Here is a 21,509-nt window from a genome sequence, read left to right as displayed (position 1 = left end):
CTAAGGGTCGAATACGCTTCTGCTGTAAAATAAACGTTTTTAAATAAATTAGTCAACGTCATTTCATTTTGGTACGAAGGGACTTGAGAAAGTAAGTTATAAATGTCGCCCCCCACGCTAAGACCGTTGTGTAAAAGGACTGCGTATTGTTAGAAACGAGAAAAACCTTCAAAGTTTCCCGCAGACGCAATTCTGCTGCGACACGGATAACTGGTGCGTCGCAGTGGGCCAATGTGCGTGTGATATTGTGTGTGATAACTACCCGTCAGAACTATACTTGTGAATATATTTCCCAACCTGCTGACAGAGTCATCCTTGAATTCCTGTCGGTATATGGACTACACGATCTGTCGCATACAGCGTTAGTGAATTGGTGCCGACAATCTCACTAATGTCGCACAGACGTGGGTGTTAATCGGGAAGGAAGGCCATCTATATCGGCTACATTGACGATCTCCAGATAGTAGAGGAAATGATTCACAGTAATCGCTGATTTTCCGATGATGACGCAGTGGCTGCAGCGGTTCTCGTTGATTCCGTGAGCAAGGAGCGGATTTCTATTATCTAGGAACTGAACGACTGGTAGAAATTTTGTGACCGTTGTTGTCAGAGATGTGATGGCTATATTGAAAAACAGTGTTATCCATCTGAGTCATTTTGGAGTGTAGTGTAGCATTCAAAAAACGTTACTTGGCCTGTGTAACTTACTTCTTGAAGTGCCCTCGTGCATATTCCGGTTACCTATAAGAAGTGTGATCCTAATGAAGCATTTGCAATTATATTTTCACTACTTCACCGAAAGAAAAACTGTTCATAGGGCTACATAGTTCCAGTTTTGATGTACATAGAAAATCCAAATAAAACATCTTTAAAAGGGAAATTAGTGATTTATTCTTTGGAGGAAATAATCTTTTACTTTGTGAAGTTAAGACGTTCGTTATCATCGGTTAGGAAAAAGCTCAAAAACGGATTTTTGTAGAACTGGAAAGAATATGATGGATTATGTTAACAGTTTTGAGGCCGCCGTATTCAATTTAGCTCGTACGGCAGTACAATTTAATACAGCAATGTGGACAGTTTTACAACTACATACAAAATTTCCAATTCAGAAGAATCTCAGAAAGTGTAGCAAATATTTTGGAAAACTGAGGTTCACGAAAATTTCTTCCAATTCTGTCAAATTAATAAAATATTCTAAATAACCTGAGGGAGCAGTAATGACTTTTAGTTGAGTCAAATGGGAGCCAAGTCCATAAAAAAATGTTCGAATATGTGTGAAATCTAATGGGTCTTAACTGCTAAGGTCATCAGTCCCTAAGCTTACACACTACTTAACCTAAATTATCCTAAGGACAAACACACGCGCACACCCATGCCCGAGGGAGGACTCGAACCTCCGCCGGGACCAGCCGCACAGTCCATGACTGCAGCGCCTTATCTTACGTTATCATTTGAAAGATGCACACCATATTGACTTTAGTATCAACCACAAAGAGTTAAAATTCGATGTTCACGTTCCCATGAAAAGTCAATGTTGAAGGTATTGTTCAAGCTTCCTCAAGAATATTTGGGCTTAAATGCGAATTATAAAGATTTTCCACATGTTGTCCATTATCAGTTACGTGACTACATTCATTCCCAAAGTTAAATCGCTGACTAAAACGAGGAGATATTAAGGTGTATTGTGTATTAAACCGGGTTCCAGGCGCTGCAGTCTGGAACCGCGCGACCGCTACGGTCGCGGGTTAGAGTCCTGCCTCGGGCATGGATGTGTGTGATGTCCTTAGATTAGTTAGGTTTTAGTAGTTCTAAGTTCTAGGGGACTGATGACCTTAGTGCTCAGAACCATTTGAACCATTTTTGAAGAGGCTTCGTCTCGCCGTGGCCCTCAGTGGTTCACGACCCCATGACAGGCCACAGCAGTCCACCCACCCCACCGCCACCCCACACCGCACTAGCCCTCCGTCTTCAGGCCACAAGTGACCCATCGGGACCATCCGACCGCCGTGTCATCCTCAGATGAGGATGCGGATAGGAGGGGCGTGTGGTCAGCACACCGCATTCCCGGTCGTTACGATGATTTTCTTTGACCGGAGCCGCTACTATTCGGTCGAGTAGCTCCTTAACTTCGGTGATCTGACGGGAACCGGTGTATCCACTGCGGCAAGGCCGTTGCCCCCTCCCCACACCGAACCCATAGTTATTGTGTGGTTCGGCCCCCCAGTGCCCCCCCCCCCCCCCCCCGGGAACGTCTCATACCATACGAGTGTAACCCCAAATGTTTGTATGGTAGACTAATTATGGTGTACGCGTACGTGGAGACAGTGGTTGCGCAGCAATCGCCGACATAGTGTAACTGAGGCGGAATAAGGGGAACCAGCCTGCATTCGCCGAGGTAGATGGAAAACCGCCTTAAAAACCATCCACAGGCTGGCCAGCACACCGGACCTCGATACTAATCCGGCACGCCTTCCCGCTAGGGAATTAGCGCGTTAGACCGCTCGGCTAGCCGGGCAGGAGTAGATATTATGGTAAAAGCTAATAATCCTCACTTGCATTCATTTTCGATGTTTCTCATTCTACACATTTTCTCCTTGTTTTAGTTTCCCCGTTCTTCCTAGCTACGTACTTAAATGCATCCAGTGAGATTTTAAGGTCTCATCACACATTTCCCAGGATGCCAATCATCTTTTCTTTTCATCTTTGTTAACTTTTTGAATAATTTATTTTTATTTTTTGTATTACATGGAGGTGCCGCCGAAAACTTCGTTCCTGCTCCCTCTAACGGCCTGTAAAATATCGGGCAGAAAAGAGGTAGTGCAAAAGCAGAACTGCGGCATCTTCCTCATATAAGCAGTAGCGACAGGTGGTTGCAGAAAGAGGGAAAAATTCTTTGAAGTCACCACAAGCTGGACACAGTAGCACTGTAGCCATCGCGGTTTCGATTATCCGGGGACAGTGTTTGCCGGGGTGCGGCTCTGCCAAAGGCCCGGACGCCGCGGAGGCGACGGCGGCGGCGGCAGCGGAGGCCCACTCAGCGGTTGCCATGGCGATGAATGAGCCATTGTCGTGCCGGCCGGCTGGCTCGATCTAATTACTTACCGGCGCGTGTAGGTCTCCGGATTACAGCCAGGCGATCCACTGCGCTCTCCTGCGATTTCCGACCGGCTCAGGCTTTGTGTCGGCCAGATTCGTCCCGCCCTCGTATACACACACACACACACTCACTCACTTTCAATGGGTGCTCTCAGGGTGACGTTGAGCAAAGGTCGAGCCGAAATCCCTTTAGTGTTCCCACCGCCCTGTTGGAGGAAACCTCCCGAAAGCAGCGTCGGAATTTCGGTATAGAAGTGTTACATATTTCCACAGGAGGTAGTAGTGGCCAAATCTAGAAGAAAAGTTCCTATAGTGATCTGTCCGGAAACCAATACCTGATGAGATATTGGAACACACCGTCCTCTCATCTGTTTGTTACACAAAAGTAGGTACTACAGGCATGTGGCTAACGGGCCTCCTTACGCACTCTTCAGCCCTTCTTCGCAGTGGACCACGCTGTCTTTCAATAGACTTGGCTTCAATCGGATTGCGTCTCATGCATTGATCACGAAGTCTCACAAGAACGCCTGCACTTTGGTCGAGGGGCCGGCCGGGGTGGCCGAGCGGTTCTAGGCGCTACAGTCTGGAACCGCGCGACCGCGTCCTTGGGTTAGTTATGTTTAAGTAGTTCTAAGTTCTTGGGGATTGATGACCTTAGAAGTTAAGTCCCATAGTGCTCAGAGTCATTTGAACCATTTGTCGAGGGGCGGGGGCTATACACCAATGCCTTTAAATGTCTTCAGAGCCAGAAATTCCAACGGATACAGGTTCGGTGAATGGGGAGACCACGCTACTGGACTTCCTCCACCACTCCGTTCAGTGACAGCGAGCGAGGTGGCGCAGTGGTTAGCACACTGGACTCGCATTCGGAGGACGACGGCTCAAACCCGCGTCCAGCTATCCTGATTTAAGTTTCCCGTGATTTCCCTAAATCGCTTCAGGCATATGTGCAGGTGATTCCTTTGAAAGGCCACAGTCGACCTCCTTCCCAATCCTTCCCTAGTCCTCTGGGACCGATGACCTCGCTGTTTGGTCCCCTCCCCCAAATCAACCAAGCATTCATTGCCCACGAAACATCGTGGAATTGGGGGTGCAGACACGTGACGCGTAGAAAATGGTGTGGTGCCCTCCCGTGTATAAGCCACAGTCGTTGTCTATCTGACAGGGTACCGTTCTCCAATAGCGCTGGCAATTCATGGCGCTGATATTGGTAGTTCATAGCAATCTGTTAGGCAAACTCTATGGACCTATGAATCTGCCATCGACAATTACTACATATACAGTGATAATGAATCGATCGTGATGTCTCACCATCATTACTCCTCGAGCACTTCATTCTGCCCACACGTGCATGTTGTGGCAGTTTACAATGCGATCTCTTGCGAACCCTACCTCATCTGTAAATAAAATGCAGGCCGTGAACTGCGCGTCTTCAAAGGCAAATACCTCAACAGATACTTGTTTCTGACCATATCAGCCACCTGTAATATGTGGCACTTCAGCAACGCTCTGTGTTTCATTGACAGACCTGAAGAGTTCTTCGGGTGAGAGCTTTATACGATTATGATTTGTGAGACTGCACCAAAAATACACTATGATTTTTGAAAATTGATGCACGACTGTATACGCCTGTGACCAAATTAAATAAATACGATCAAGTGGACGTAGACTGTAGCACATATGCAGCCATCAATTTTGGCGCACCCTTCTTCTACAGCTATTATAACTACATCTACACTCCTCAAGCGACCTTACGGTGTGTGGAGGAGGGTACCTGGTGTACCACTATCACTTCCCTCCTTTCCTGTTATGGTTCCCGAGAAGAACGACTGCCGATAACCCCTCATGTGGGCTCGAATATCCCGAATTTTGTCCGGTCTTTATGCGAGATATACGTAGGAGGAAGCATAATATTTGCTGACTCGTCAGGAAACGTACTTTCTCGGAAATTTAATAATAAACTGAAGTAACAAAGGTCATGGGATACGTCCTAACATGGTGTCGGACCGCCTTTTGTCCGGCGCAGTGCAACACCCTGACGTTGCAAGGGCTCCTCAAAATGGCTCTGAGCACTATGGGACTTAACTTCTGAGGTCATCAGTCCCCTAGAACTTAGAACTACTTAAACCTAACTAACATAAGGACATCACACACATCCATGCCCGAGGCAGGATTTGCAAGGGCTCTACAAGTCGTTAAGTCCCCTGCAGAAATATTCAGCCACGCTGCCTCTGTAGCCCTCCATAACTGCGAAAGTATTGTCGGTGCAGGATTTAATGCATGAACTGACCCCTCGTTTACGTCCCATAAATGCTGGACTGGATTCATGTTGGGCGATCTGGGCGGCCTAACCATTTGCTCGAATTGTTCAGAATGTTCTTCAAAACAATCACGAACATTTGTGGCTCGGTGATATGGCGCATTGTTATCCATAAAAATTCCAGCGTTGTTTGGGAACATGAAGTCTATGAATGGCTGCAAATGGTCTCCAAGTAGCCGAAAATAATCGTTTCCAGTCAATGATCGGTTCAGTTGGGCCACATGACCCGGTCCATTCCATGTAAACACAGCCCACACCTTTACGGAGCCATCACCGGCTTGCAAACAGTGCTTTGTTGAAAACTTGGTTTCATGGCTTAGTGGGGTCTACACCACTCTCGAACCCTACCATCGGCTCTTACCAAATGAAATCGGGACTCATCTGACTAGAGGTTTCCCAGTAGTCTCCGGTCCAGCCGATATGGTCAGGAGCCCAGGAGAGGCGCTGCAGGCGATGTCGTGCTGCCAGCAAAGGCATTCGCCTCGTCCGTCTTCTGCCATAGCCCAATAACGCCAAATTTCGCCGCTCTGTCCTAACGCATACGTTCGTCGTACGTCCACTATTGACTTCAGCGGTAATTTGACTTAGTGTTGCTTGTCTGTTGGCACTGACAACTCTACGCAAACGCCGCTGGTCTCGGTCGTTAAGTGAAGGCTGCATGCCACTTAGTTGCCCGTGGTGAGAGATAATGCCTGAAATTTATTTTTCTCGGCACATTCTTGATACTTTGGATCTCGCAATACTGAATTACTTAAGGATTTCCGAAGTAGAATGTCCCATGCGTTCAAAGTTTGATAATTCCCGTCGTGCGGCAATAATAACATCGGAAACCCTTTCACATGAATCACCGCAGTACAAGCGACAGCTTCGCCAATGCACTGACCTGTTATAGCTTTAAGCGACACTGCTGCATATCGCTATCCCATAACTTTTGTCACCTTAGTGTTAACCAAAGCGTGAGGTAGGGCGCCAGCAAGGGTAACAGGTATTCCTCTGACTATGCAGTCCTTTCGTAAATGCCACCTTGACGGGACAATACAGACAAAAATATAATACAAGAATTTGAAAAGTGGTCCTACCGTCGACAGCTGAAGATAGAGGAGTAGATCGGATAACCGGTGACAGCAAGAATGAAGGTTAGGGATTAACGTCCAGTCGAAACTGAGAAGGAGATCAATCGTGCCCTTTGTAAAGCTACCATCCCGACATTTGCCTAGAAAGATTTAGGGAACCCACGGAAACAATCTCACTGTCCGGCCTCTCCCGGAAGGGTAACCAGTGAGGAGGTGTTCAATTAAATCGGGGAGAAATTAAATTTGCGACGCAACTTGTCTTAAAGAAGGGATCGATTAATAAGGCAGATTCTAAGGCGTCAAATAATAGTTATCTGGGAATGGACGAATGTGTGAGGGATAAAAGTTTTATCGGGAGGGCAAGGTTTGAGTTCTCTAGACAGGCGCTTGTGGATGTAGGCTGCAGTAGTTGTGCAAAGATGAACAGTCTTGCATAGGATAGACTTGTGCGGGGACTTGCATCACGCCAGGCCTTGGACTGAAGACCACAACAACAACAGCAGCAGCAAAGCTACAGTAGTCGTATCTGAGGACCTGGGCGACTGAGCTTACGGTTCACCGTCACCAGTCTACTTTCTCCACAATGTTGCAGAGGCTGTGAATTACAATAAAATGCTGGTATGTCATTGTGTTGGAGCCACATATCTTCACCAATGTTCGGTGCTTCATCTTCAGGCGCATTAAACAGGAAAAATACATAATAAAAGTCAATATTAGCATGAACTCAACACAACTGAGCCCATTTTGTTTGTCTTGTAATTTGGAAATGATCTTTATTCCGAAATATGTACCCTCTAAAACATTTCTTCCCAGCAGAAGTTTGTACGTCAATGAAACTAATATTCTCCAAAGTTCAGTTAAAAAAAAATTTATTCCTGCTTTGTGTGAAATGAGTAGACGCCACTGCGTTTTCCCTGAAAACACTTCTTCGGTCTGCCTCTTTGTGTATGATATCATCTACTGCATGATCAATGCCCCCCTGAAGAGAGTACAGTATAATTGCATCTCGGAGAGAAAAATCGCGGCTGTTACCGCCTGACCGTCTCAGGAACACTTACAGCGATTAGGTGGCAAGACGGCACTGCTGCAGGTTACTATATCACAGAGAACATTACGATCCACTGCCATAATTAAAACTGGCAGCCGGCCGGGGTGGCCGAGCGGTTCTAGGCGATACAGTCTGGAACCGCGCGACTGCTACGGTCGCAGGTTCGAATCCTGCCTCGGACATGAATGTGTGTGATGTCCTTAGGTTAGCTAAGTTTAAGTAGTTCTAAGTTCTAGGGGACTGATGTCCTCAGAAGTTAAGTTCCCATAGTGCTCAGAGCCATTTGAGCCATTAAAACTGGTAGTTGACAGTGAGTGCTAATTTTCCTTTTAGGAGATACCAGAAATTTTGTTTTGGAAACTACTTAATTTTATTCTACGCGCTCCACGCTATTCTTTTCTGATCACTTTTTTTTTGACAGTCCATCCAGTAGTTGTCTTCAGCTGCCGTTAATATAATAGCTTATCAATAATTTTTATGTCTTTATTGTTAATTTGTGCTATTTTCTTTCCGAGTAGTTGATTATACACTGTTTCAGTCTTGTTATAAACGACGATTTTTATGAATACGCCAGTGGCAGAATGGAAGTTCACCTATTGACTGTACTGAGACACCCTAAGTCAGCAGGGAACTTAACAATAAAATGTCTGTTATATACCTGAAGCTATTCCTCTAAGGTTTCATGTTGAGTAATGCTGTCTCTTCCTCATTTCTTATCAAGTTTAGTTCCCACTTCCTACGGATTTACCATTTGTAACCATTTTGGCACTTAAAATAATTCTGGATAATAGTTATTGTCGAGATAAAAAAGAGGAAAAGGAGCTAATGAGAAAACCAATAACACGAAACGACATCATGTACCATCTAGCATTAAAGCCAAAAACAGATGCGAGTTAAGTATTCTTATCCATAACAGTGGAGAATTCGGTGTGTATCAGCTGCTGTAGTCAAACTCAGCAATATGAATACCGAAAAAATCAGACACTAATATTCCCTTCTAGTTTCGTATCCCTGTGCCCCGCGTACCACACATCCTATCACGCGACTGTATCACACTCGTACACCCACTACTGCGGCTTCCGATGCCACCCTTCAGATCCTCTCGTTACTCCTACCACCCTACATTCCCCGACCAACAGAAAAAAATTGCCCTGAGGCTGTAACTTTCTTTTTTCGCGCGGGTTTCGCAGTAACACCGTGCCAAGCTGATAAACGCCCGCACATATTTCACGCAAAATATGTTCACGTGTCACCTCCGAGCGAAAAACCCTATAACAAATGTAGTTAAATCTTCGGTGTCAAGTGAAACAGCCGTCATTAATACTGCGTATCCTTCTTCTCTCGCAGATATAGTCTGGAAAAATAGAATAAAGTACAGGCGGAACTGGGTGCTCGCTACGACTGAAAAGCGTCGGTTACGTTAATTAACTACCGCACGGTTATCTACCTTTACATGTTTTCATGTGTGTCAGAATGCATGCGTTATATTTTTGATTACTTATCTTGTGAAAACTATTACGTTAACTATATGAAATATGAACCACATACCAAGCAGATTTTCTTGGCTTAGATTAATATTACTTTATCGTACACCTTAGAAAAACGAAATCGCAGTAATGGAAACCACCTCAGCTGCTCTAAGTGTTTTGCATTATTTAAAAAGAGAATCGGTCACTGCCAATCTGCAAGATCATTTTCTAGCGTTCCCGTCAGAGCCCACAAACAAAATATGTATCAAATTTTTGCGATGTAACAGACGTTGTTAGCACGCGTCTCACACGACATAGTAAATAAAATACGACAAACAGGTCAAAGATGGCTTCCAGTTGAGTCTCGCACATGAATCGTTACTACTACGCACGATGTCTTATCAACATTATTTTTGATGTAACTCTTCAGGCTCTCCCGGCGAGATCTTGACATGTGGAACAATCGGGTCTACTGCCGGATGTTTGGGTCGCTCTGGCACAATATTTCGGCCACGTAACTCGTTGCCTTCTTCAGGTGCTACCTGAGACTGGTAGCTACCTTCTCAGAGCGACACAAACATCCGGCAGTAGACCCGATTGTTCCACATTATTTTTGATGTTGATTTCAAACTGTCGAATATCATAGATACAACAATAAAAACGACACATATAATATTTATCAAGATGTAGATTATGTAGCATACTTATGATAGATTTATGGCACGTAGTTCGTATCGAAACCAAGTATTATCGCTCGTATTACATAACAAAGTTTCGACAAAATGGGCAAATATAATGAGTATTGCACTCTGTAGCGAAGTGTGTGATGTTTTGAAACTTCCTAGCTGACTAAAACTGTTTGACGGGCCGGGATTCTAGCCCACAGCTTGTCTTTCGGTGCAACACTCTTACCGATTCAGCTAGCCAGGCACAAAACATGACTCGCCCTCACAGGTTTATTTCGGCATTAGCTCTTCCTTGCCTTTCAAAGTTCACAGAAGTTCTCCTGTGTACTACCCTGGACTCGCAGTTCTGGAAGAAAGGAGTGCTACTCCCACAGGACATGCAGGAGAACGTCAGAGAAGTTTGGAAAATGGGCGAGGTATACTGGAGAAATGAACGTGTAAGGTGTTATGGATTCCACAAATACCTTATAAAACTTACCTCGCTTTTTCTGACACAGAGATCGACAGATAAGTGCCCGGTTTGTTGCCGTGGCGCTTCAGTTTTTGGAGGTACTCCACACAGATCCACTACGTCGCATTGCGAAAAACGAGCTCATGGGATATCGGACAAGTTTTGAGATTTTTTAGGACTTCAAAGCGCACAGAATTCAACACGTTGTTCTTAACTGGGAGACGTCATTATTTTCGATATACAGGGTGGTCAGAAACAGCAAATCAGGCCGTCGCGCCCACAAATTCAAGTGGACCCCAGATGCAATTAGTGTCAGTCGTTCTCATAGCGTAGATGACAGCGCACGAGGTTGCTCGGACTTTGGCTTCTGTTCAGTCCTAAATAGCGTCCCCTATCCAGTTTTTGTAGCCGCGCAGGATTAGCCGAGTGGTCTAAGGCACTGCAGTCATGGACTGTGCGGCCGGTCCCGGCGGAGGTTCGGGCATGGATGTGTGTGTTTGTCCTTAGGATAATTTAGGGTAAGTAGTGTGTAAGTTTAGGGACTGATGACCTTAGCAGTTATGTTCCATAAAAAAAAGAGTTTTTGTATTGTTCTTAGTTCGGTTTAAGGAAACTAAACGAAGATCACATTTGGCGACAGCTTCTCTGGTGGGCGTCTTGAATTCGTGGGTGCAGTGTTGTGACTGGCTAACGTCAGTACCTCAACGTATCGAATTTTTTCCTTATCGCTTATTTCCCAGCACAACCTGCCCTCCAACACCCTTACAAGCTTTCCGGCCTGCTCCTGATCACCACGCGAATAGTTTAGGAAAAATAAACCGCGCCGGAAAATACACTTTCTTTCTTCTTTCTATCGCTTACGCCATAGTCCCGCACCGATCGCTGGCTCGGCGCGGTTACAACGGATTTGGCAGTGTTAGTGTAAGGGATGGCTGGATGCCCTTCCTGCCGCCACCCCGTACCCCCCAGGACGCAATCAGTGTACCCCAACTTGCTGCGTCGAGTGTAAATCGTGAATAGTGCGGACGTGTTTCAAATGTCTGCGACGCGTGTAACGGAGGTGGAACGTGGGGACCAGCCCAGTATTCACCTAGCGGGATGTGGAAAACCGCCTAAAAACCACATCCAGGCTGGCTGGCACACCAGCCCTCGTGGTTAATCCGCCGGGCGGATTCGATCCGGGGCCGGCGCGCCTACCTGAGTCCAGGAAGCACCGAATTAGCGCGCTCGGCTACCCTGGCGGGTCTGCTGCGGGAAATACACTCTAAGGAAAAAAGAAATACGCACCACGACAGAATTATGCGAGTGGGACGGAAAACGGTTGATATGATGTATGTGTACATCATTTAAAATTTCAGAGAAACTGGACTATTTGTACAAGGAAAAGAGCTTCAGAACTGAGCAAGTCAATAACGCATTGGTCCACCTCTTCCCCTTATGCAAGCAGTTACTCGGCTTGACATCGATTGTTAGTTGTCACATGTCATCCTGACGGATATCTTGCCAAATTCTGTACAACTGGTGCGCTAGATCATCAAAATCCGAGCTGCCCATAATGCTCCAAACTTCCCGGTTGGGGAGAGATCCGGCGATCTTGCTGGCCAAGGTAGGGTTTGGCAAGCGCGAAGACAAGCACTAGAAACTCTCGCCGTGTGCAGACGGGCATTATCTTGTTGATATGTAACGACTGGAAGCTTGCCATGAAGCGTAACAAAACGGGACGTTCTGTAAGCGTGCCTGCCGGGGTGGCCGAGCGGTTCTAGGCGCTACAGTCTGGAACCGCGAGACCGCTACGGTCGCAGGTTCGAATCCTGCCTCGGGCATGGATGTGTGTGAAGTCCTTAGGTTAGTTAGGTTTAAGTAGTTCTAAGTTCTAGGGGACTGATGACCTTAGATGTTAAGTCCCATAGTGCTCAGAGCCATTTGAACCATTTTTTTGCTGTAAGGGTGCCGCAGATAAAAAGCAAAGGGGTGCTGCAACGAAAAGTAATGGCACCCTACAGCATCAGACCTGTTTGTCGGTATACGGCTGGCGACAATCAGTTTATTATCTCACTGCTGTCCGACGCTTCTCCAGACTCGTCTTCGCTGGTTATCGGAACCCAATTGCAAGCGGGACTCATTGCTGGAGACAATTCTATTACAGTCAGTCAGATTCCAGGCCGAAGATGTGTCTGGAGTCGCCCCGTGTCTATCTCCTGTGTAGAATCACTACATATTCCCAGTAAACTACTACGAACCGATGTCTACCAACTATTTCATCTGTGACTGAAATTATGTGATCGTAGCGTTTCATGTACCATGAATATTGTTCAGGTATTTTCAAGTGCTGATTGATTCCAACTATGACCTAATGTAATCACAGGATACACGTAATATGTCGTGCACACTCATGATCATCTTGTAGGCGTCTGTTTAAGGAATTATGCACCTTGATTATCGCTTTACAGTACATTTATTCCCTCATGAAACTTCTGTAAATACTTGACTGCAGTTGAATAGGAACATTGATGTACTACTCAACCACGACATTCTTGCTGTTGGGTGTTATAGGAAACACGTGGCTGTTGCTGTAAACAAGTATAGTGGTGACAAGAAAGACATCAAACTGCCGATGCCTTCAGGTCAGTTGCGCATATGGTATCAAATGGTTCAAATGGCTCTGAGTACTATGGGACCTAACATCTGAGGTCATCAGTCCCCTAGAAAAAATGTTCAAATGTGTGTGAAATCTTACGGGACTTAACTGCTAAGGTCATCAGTCCCTAAGCTTACACACTACTTAACCTAAATCATCCTAAGGACAAACACACACACACACACACACACACACACCCATGCCCGAGGGAGGACTCGAACCTCCGCCGGGACCAGCCGCACAGTCCATGACTGCAGTGCCTAAGACCGCTAGGCTCCCCTAGAACTTAGAACTACTTGAAGCTAACTAACCTAAGGACTTCACACACATCCATGCCCGAGGCAGGATTCGAACCTGCGACCGTAGCGGTCGCGCTGTTACAGACTGAAGCGCCTAGAACCGCTTGGCCACACTGGCCGGTGCATATAGTATCAATCACGATTACGCACTGACTCATGATAAACAGAACCAACCGTCCTGACTTCCGGGTGCAATAATATTGTGGTCGACTAATACACTATTACAATATCAGACGAAAAAATGACATCCATTACTCCATATTAGGATTGTCTTTGGCCCAAAAACGGGATCGTAAAGCTGTAGCCAAAATTTTTGATCACTTACTCAGTGATATAAAATGTCTCACTGACAGCATAGAAAATACGAAAACAAACCGAAAAAGTTCTCCCTTGGCACCTCCTTCTATTACGTAGAAGAATTTCTCTTAGTCCAACGCGTAAAAGGTGGTGGGTATGAATTACTGGTTCACCTTTGTAAATTAAAGAAAAAGGAAGTAAACTTGTAAACTGTCAGCATGTAGTAACATTTATAAATTAATTTGTGATGTGAATTATCGTGCAAATGATGCATGGACCAAGATACTAAATAACTAATTCCTTTTTTGTGTCTTTTTCTGAACAAGTTGCCAGTCTTTAGGCCACATTGAATACTGTACCTGATTACAGATAATGAAGTTCATTTCGTCTATTATTCGCGAATGTAACAGACAAAGGGTGAACTGATAGTCGTATGGGAATTAGATTCCTACACAACTCTATGGTAAGTGCCACAGCTTCGATTTAGATGCATGAGCAACATAGACGTTACCATCTTTTCTTTTTCTTGTTCCAGTCTATACCAGTTTGCGCATAGGCAAATCCAACACTTCGTTTCTCCCTTAAGAAAATATAAACATTCATTAGGGACTAGTTTTCCTCATATTACTTCCTGCAAACTCTGATAAACTGCTTTCAGGCGGTCCTGTGTAGCAACCACTACCGTTGCTATCCCCCGGAGTCGTGACAGCACAACACGTACACGACAAAACATCGGCTGCGTAACGCTCGGGGACAACATTTGAACAGCGCAAAGTGCGCCATTATTGCATTCCGCATCCCTAATACAATAAAGAAACTAATAATCGTTTCAGCAGACCATCGGAATTCATGAAGGAGGAGGGAGTGGCCGGGTGTGGGGAAATTGAAGGCACTGGAAGGGAGGGGAATACACAGCAGTGTTTGCCCCCGATTTAATTAAACTGTTTGGATGACAAAATTATACACAGCGCCAGAATAGAGGGCCCTGGGGCGTTCGATTTCGCAGAAATGGGCGCAGTTTCATTACTGTTAGCAGTACCAAGTGAAACCGACCACACTCTTGGCAGTTTTTCTCTCACAGCGACTGCAACTGTAACACAGCCAATCGCGCTTACACGGTACAGCTCTCTGTCTAACTCAGAGTTTTTCGTGCTGAATTATAATTAGTTAACTAAATACGCTCGCAAGTATGACAGTGACAGAAGCTTTTTACAGTCATTGCAGAACGTTGTTCAGTGGAAGTGTCTGTTAAATATATCTAGCAACATGTTTGCAGTGATACCAGTGGGCTTCAGTCACCAAGTTACAAATGGTTCAAATGGCTCTGAGCACTATGGGACTTAACTACTGAGGTCATCAGTCCCCTAGAACTTAGAACCACTTAAACCTAACTAACCTAAGGACATCACACACATCCATGCCCGAGGCAGGATTCAAACCTGCGACCGTAGCGGTCGCGCGGTTCCAGACTGTAGCGTCTAGAACCGTTAGGCCACCCCGGCCGGCATCAAGTTACAGTCCGCCCCCGGTAGCTGAGTGGTACTAAAAAAAACTGAGTTAATCGATCATAAACGAACTTAAACGGATGTCTTCCGACGTCCGCCCCAAGCAGATGCAACGAACAAAAGCGAACAAAATGAGATTAAAAAAATGTGATCAGAGCAACAGACTGTCAATACTAGGGGCCCGGGTTCGATTCCCGGCTGGGTCGGAGATTTTCTCCGCTCAGGGACTGGGTGTTGTGTTGTCCTAATCACCATCATTTCATCCCTATCGACGCGCAAGTCGCCGAAGTGGCGTCAAATCGAAAGACTTGCACCAGGCGAACGGTCTACCCGACGGGAGGACGGGAGGCCCTCGTCACACGACATTAAAAAAAAAAAAAAAAAACAAGTTACACACTATTTCAGCAGGCCAAATAATTTTTATTAAATACTGCATTACACTTTAACGCGATACAGACACATGAGACTGTTTATCAACATAGTCACAAAATCTCTTTAAACAACGACTAGAACATTCTAGCAGTCATTCGGTTTCTCGACAATAAACTCCTAGGTCATGGGGTGATTCAAGAACCGCAGTCTGAAAGTCCACACTATTGGAAAATATCTTTCCCCCTATTGGTCTTTCAACTTGCCTATTGCCTGGACAATGTCGCCTGTGGTCTATGTCGATGGCCTTCCTTCCCTGTCAGCATAACCCATGTCTGCGCAGCACTGGTTAAATTGTCGGCATTACAGTACTACGGTGGACGCCACATTCAATTTGGTCCACATGCCGGCAGAATTCCAAGGCGCATCTGTATGCAATTTTGACGTCTTCCCCGCAAAATTTGTACTGTCCCACGTACTACAACTCTGGAGTACACTTCCAGTTGCCGCGCTATTTCAGTCGTACACTGTCAGCCATGTGTTTATCTGTACCGCTGCGTTACTTCGCCTGCAGCACACCTGGAGTGTGCATTCTCTTCTGACAATGGGGAACTCTTGTTGTGCCATGGTCCTAGCGTGGGACGACGTGTACATCTTCTTTACTGAAGTCACTACATACTTCACGAAAGAAAGCTAGGAGAATGTTTTCACAAGTGTTCTCAATATCAATATTGACGAAATAGAGATGCGGTTTCCAACCTTTCTTAAACCTTTGCCGCTGAGTGCAAGCAGACATTAAATACTACCCCCGCCTCTCCCCCCTCTTCATCTGTTACCCCCCTCCCCCACCCCTCCCACACATCATCGCCAACTTTAGCACATAATTAAAACATAGAATGAGGGACTTTTCTTGGAACTCTTATTTTTAAAATGCTACATACAGCTCCTTCTCAGAAAATAAAGCTAACTATCCATAGTGAGGGTAAACATTTGTTACAAACATGTTTCCCATACATTATTCGCTCTGAGCACCATGGGACTTAACTTCTGAGGTCATCAGTCTCCTAGAACTTAGAACTACTTAAACCTAACTAACCTAAGGACATAACACACATCCATGCCCGAGGCAGGATTCGAACCTGCGACCGTAGCGGTCACGCGGTTCCAGACTGTAGCGCCTAGAACCGCTAGGCACCCCGGCTGGCGCCCCTACATTATTCTTCAGCATTGCGGTACTTGCTTGACCTGTACACTGCAACCCTATTTTCACCTATTCACACGGGCTGTTCGGAAAGTAAGGTCCGAAAACCACGGTGAAAATCAAAAACTTTTTATTCGCAAAAGTTGGCCACATCTTCCAGCTATCTCTCTAAAAATAGTTGCCGCTCCGACTTAGTCACTTCTCGTGGCGTTGTACAAACTTTGCAGTACCCTCGTCACAGAAAGCTTTCTGCCAGTTCTTTGCGTTGGTCTGTCTTTCGTTGTTTGTGCCAAAATGTTGTCTGCGAAGCCAATGGTTCATGTGAGCGCAGATGAACAACGGAGGGAGCCAATTAAGGGCCGTATTGTGGATGATCAAACACTTCCCACTGAAAACGCTGCAAGAGTGTCTTCATTGCCCCTGCAGAATGAGGCTGAAAATTGTCTTGAAGAAAGAAACGCATTACATTTATGCTATGTGGGCTGCATAGCTTCAGGAGAAGTCTCTCACCAGATCCACACACTTGGCGAGAGACACTGTTGTTTTAGGCATTTATACGTGATTAGTGTGCGCTCTGAACTGAAAAGAGCGACTTGAAGCGATAGACTGGTACACTAAAGACACTGCACAAACAAAGTTCTATCGGATTTTCACAGTGGTTACCATTTAGCGCCTAATCGGACGTACCTTTACGAATACTCCTCATACAAACATAGAAGTTCAGATATGTGACCTATGCCTACTGCTCGTGTATCACTTCATAAGTGCGCTCCTTAATTCTGAACTGCCAGATATTGGACGAATTCAGGCCATTAATGCTTTATGTCTAACCACGCTAATAATAATAATAATAACAATAAAACAGAGTACAGCACTATAGCAGCCCTTGTATAGTTACTGCTGTGTTGTGCTGTCAAATAATTCATTTGTCTGATTCGATGCGACTAATGAAGCAATTTCTGGACTACTGCAGGTATTATCTACAACATGGAGGAGACATTTTCTTGATATATTTAGCATTTGTTACGTTTATATGTCATTTTTATCATCAGGGTGTACGGGACAAAGCACAACATACGTGTGTAGTGGGTAAATTATGTGAGGAACTTGTAACCTAGATCGTATTAAAGCTACTAATTGAGAAAAAGTTATTACTGATAACTTATATAATCAGTATAAGAGTCTTACAAAATTGTGATGTTAGTAACGATCTTTAGAAAACAATTTAGTTTCGTGACTGAATCAGAATCGAACAGTTTAGTTTTCACCCCTCACAAAATTTTATTTTGCCGCTCAGGGGGGTAATCATCCACACGTTGAGCACCACTGAAACAGAGGGAAATATTGTTAACTGCCTCGGCGCCAACCCATAGGTTCTACGAACCAGCGTTTTTTGTTGATTAAAAAGCGCCGCGCGTGCTTTTCGCACCTCTGACTATCGATATACGATATTTATGCAGTTATTTATTAGTTGCACTGATAATTGACGTGAATGTGCGTCTTGTTTTCGCAATATTTCGTTCGTTATACGTCACAATTTTCGCCTGTGGATAGAGAACATTATTGGTATTCTGTGTCAGAGAAATGGTGCGCCGTGGTTTATCTGATGAAGAAATTGTCGATTTTCTGTATTTTGTGGACATTGTCGATGCTCTAGATAGTGAAGACGATTTGGACTACACATCTGCCTTTGAAGGCACATGTGCGTCACAAAGTGTTCAGGCAGTTTCAACTATATAAGAGCTGTGGGCACCACCGCCTGAAAAACTGTCCTGTAGTGACTTATATCATTGTTCGTTAACTTCACACTGCCTTGTCTACCATTTTATCCCCACGTAGTTCACACATTAAGTTTTTCACTCACTTTTATAGTTACTTCTGTGCGGTCTCACTGTCAATTTACTCTCGCGTACCAATGATCTATTACTTGTGTATGTGTGTGATATTGAATTACTACCAAAACGAAAAAGAAAGATTGTGAAAATTGTGAAGTACTGTGTTGTAGAGTTATAATCTCACGTGCAAGTATGAAAGCGTTTCCTATATGTATACGAATTGTGCAACTGGGGCGGGACGCTGTTACCAGGCTGGTACTCACGCTGTCGAATGTTGGAAATCGCCTATAAATGCGTCCGGTCTGGATTTGATGCGTGGTCGGGACGCCTCTTTTTGGTCCGGAAGCGGGAGATTTAATGCGCTCAACTATCCGGTAGCATCAATGTGTTATCAACATATTTAATAGAAAATTGCACCAAATAGCGCTGAAGTCGTCGAACAGGTAATGAGCTTCTGTATTTAGGGCAGCTGAAAACAAGAACAGACGATCTAAAATATCCTGCAGTTCGTTTCTTCAACAAAATAGAGTTTGCAAATCGGAGCACCAAAAACTTCTCAGAGGGAATGATTCAATTTAGTGTGTTCAGCTCGTTTTTACTGATGGCAGTGAAACACAGAATTTGAATTTGATAACTGTCCAAACACTGATAGGTGTTCTGCGAGCAGTGAAGGGACGCCTTTTATGATTTACTACGTGAGAGGGGGAGACAGATATGGGAAACCAATGGATCTGGCAACAGACTGGAGTGGAAGCCTTTTAAGGGGAGCCGGAGGTGGTCAAAACCAAACAATTGCGATTTTTTTTTTTTTTTTTTTTGCTACCGAAAATTAATTGGAACATTCCTCTTCAATGTAAACTTCGAATTATTGTTCTACTCGCTCTAGAAGTGGAATTATTACCATTTTCCCCGACGCCTGCAGAGGAAATGGGCGGCCGCTGAATGCATCTAACACCCTCTCGTGACTTCCTGGCGAACTGCTTGGGATTTTCTCGGCCTGTTACGCATACAGCGCCTTATGTTACGCATACAGCGAGTGTGCAAGGGTTGGATACATTGTTTTCTGTGACAAATATTACCTGTATTTCCTTACAGATTACTCCTATTTTCCTCAGAATTTCGAACATCTTGCTCCATTTAATATTGTCGTACACTTTTGTGGACATTGTCGATGCTCTAGATAGTGAAGACGATTTGGACTACACATCTGCCTTTGAAGGCAGATGTGCGTCACAAAGTGTTCAGGCACAGACCTGTATAATGGTGGTGGAATCTGTATTTTCTTTTGCTTATAATAGGAGTAACGAATGCATTTTGGTTACACAGTCAGAACAAGGAAATGACAATAACTAATTTCATTAGACGTCTTGCCAACAGCTCCAAATAACCAAAACGGACCCGTAGGCTGACTGACCCAGAGACATTTCCTGCAACATTTATCACCCACAAGCAAAAAATATTCCTCCCGTTTACGCTACGTTTGTTCTTCAAAATAAAAGAAAGAAAGAAAGTGGGAAACAATCTCGCAACGAGACACGTTGTCAGTGCGAAGAGTGTGTTTAGCGTTGTGTATGGAACCCTGTTTTAAATTGTTTCATACGAAAATGCAGTATAAATCCACGCAGGAAGACTATTGTATTTAAATATGATATTCAGCTCTGACCATTATGTATTTATGATCTCATTTACTATACAAATGCATGACTTCCTAATTTTACGAAGACAATGTTATGTACAACAATATAATTCGTCCATGTTATATTAGACACGATTTTGTTCATAGTTGCATATTAAAGAAGACAAAATGGGCTTAAAGTAATGTTATTTTGTATTTATATATTAGATGTTTTGCAACATATAAATTTTTGAACACAGCTAATATTTCCTGGATTCTAAGGACATGGGCAAGTATTGGGCCGGTACTGAGAGTGTTAAATGATTACACTGGTTGTAAGTTTATATCTTATACCGGCCTTCATGAATCTTCTAAACCAGACAATAAGCCTGATTTATCAGTAACAATTTTGAAAAATTGGTTTAACCAGCTTCATAGAGACCTCCTCTCTTGCGCTATGTAATACAACAAAACTGGTGTAGTGTAAACTCTAGACGGTTAGATCTAACTAGAATATTCCAGTGCTTTACGTTTGCAACATTCTAGCTAACGCTTTCCACTTGTTATGTATCTGCCCTGATGACCTAGCTAGACCTCTCTACTTTTCTGCTTACACTATAGCTATTTGCAAAACTGCAGCACCAGACCACATCTACGGCCTGCTCTTATAAAAAACTAACATTCGCTCCCTGCAGTCAAGCACAACAAGTTAAGAGACAGGACAAAGATATGCGAATGGCTCAGGCAGCCAATTACCAATAATGTAAGGTGCGATCAAAAAGTTCCCGTTTACATACCTTGCTGCAGCGTTTATGCACCCCAGCACGACTCCGATGAGGAAATATGACAACCGACATGCAGACAAGGGATTAGTTTGGCCTTCGAACAGAAACGTTTTGATCGGACTTTTTATAACGAAGAATAGAAGCGGCCACATCCTTTCGAGAGGCTAGTGGCACAGAAACACGCCAGAAACAAGAAAATTAGCAGAAACCATACGAGGTGTGTGAGAAAATTAAGGAGACTGATTTTTATCTACAAAAGCTTTTATTTTTGTCAAGCAACAATATTGTCCCATTCAAAGTAGTTCCCTTCGGTAGTTGTACAATGTCGGAGTCTTTGTTTCCAGTATTGCTAGCAACGCTGCAAGACTTCAGCTGGTAGGGAGGGCCTTTCACATGCAGGTTACATTCTTTTGAATGTCCTCCAAAGTTCGTAAATTCAGACGACATTGTCTATGGAGTGCAGTGACCTCGTGCAATATTTAGGTTACAATCAGCAGTTGGTATCACAATAATATTTGTTTATTTACTGGTTTCGGCTTAAGTTAAAGCCATCTCCAGAACTTTTGGCCCCCTATGGCTGGTGCTGGAGGCTCGTCGGTTTTCTCGTGATACCAGAACTTTTGGCTCCCTCTGGTCCGTGCTGGCGGCTCGCTGGTTTTCTCTTGATACCAGTGTACGATCCTGGTGTCACGAGATAACCGACGAGCGGCCAGCACCAGCCAAGGGAGCTAAAAGTTCTGAAGACGGGCTTAGCATAAGCCGAAACCGGCAAATAAACGAATATTATTGCGATCTCGACTGTTGATTGTAAGCTAAGTTCTC

The sequence above is a fragment of the Schistocerca piceifrons genome, chromosome 3 (genome assembly GCF_021461385.2).
Source record: "Schistocerca piceifrons isolate TAMUIC-IGC-003096 chromosome 3, iqSchPice1.1, whole genome shotgun sequence".
In the NCBI taxonomy this organism is placed as follows: domain Eukaryota; kingdom Metazoa; phylum Arthropoda; class Insecta; order Orthoptera; family Acrididae; genus Schistocerca; species Schistocerca piceifrons.
The sequence above is the reverse complement of the archived record's forward strand: the minus strand, read 5'-3'. Positions refer to the sequence as shown.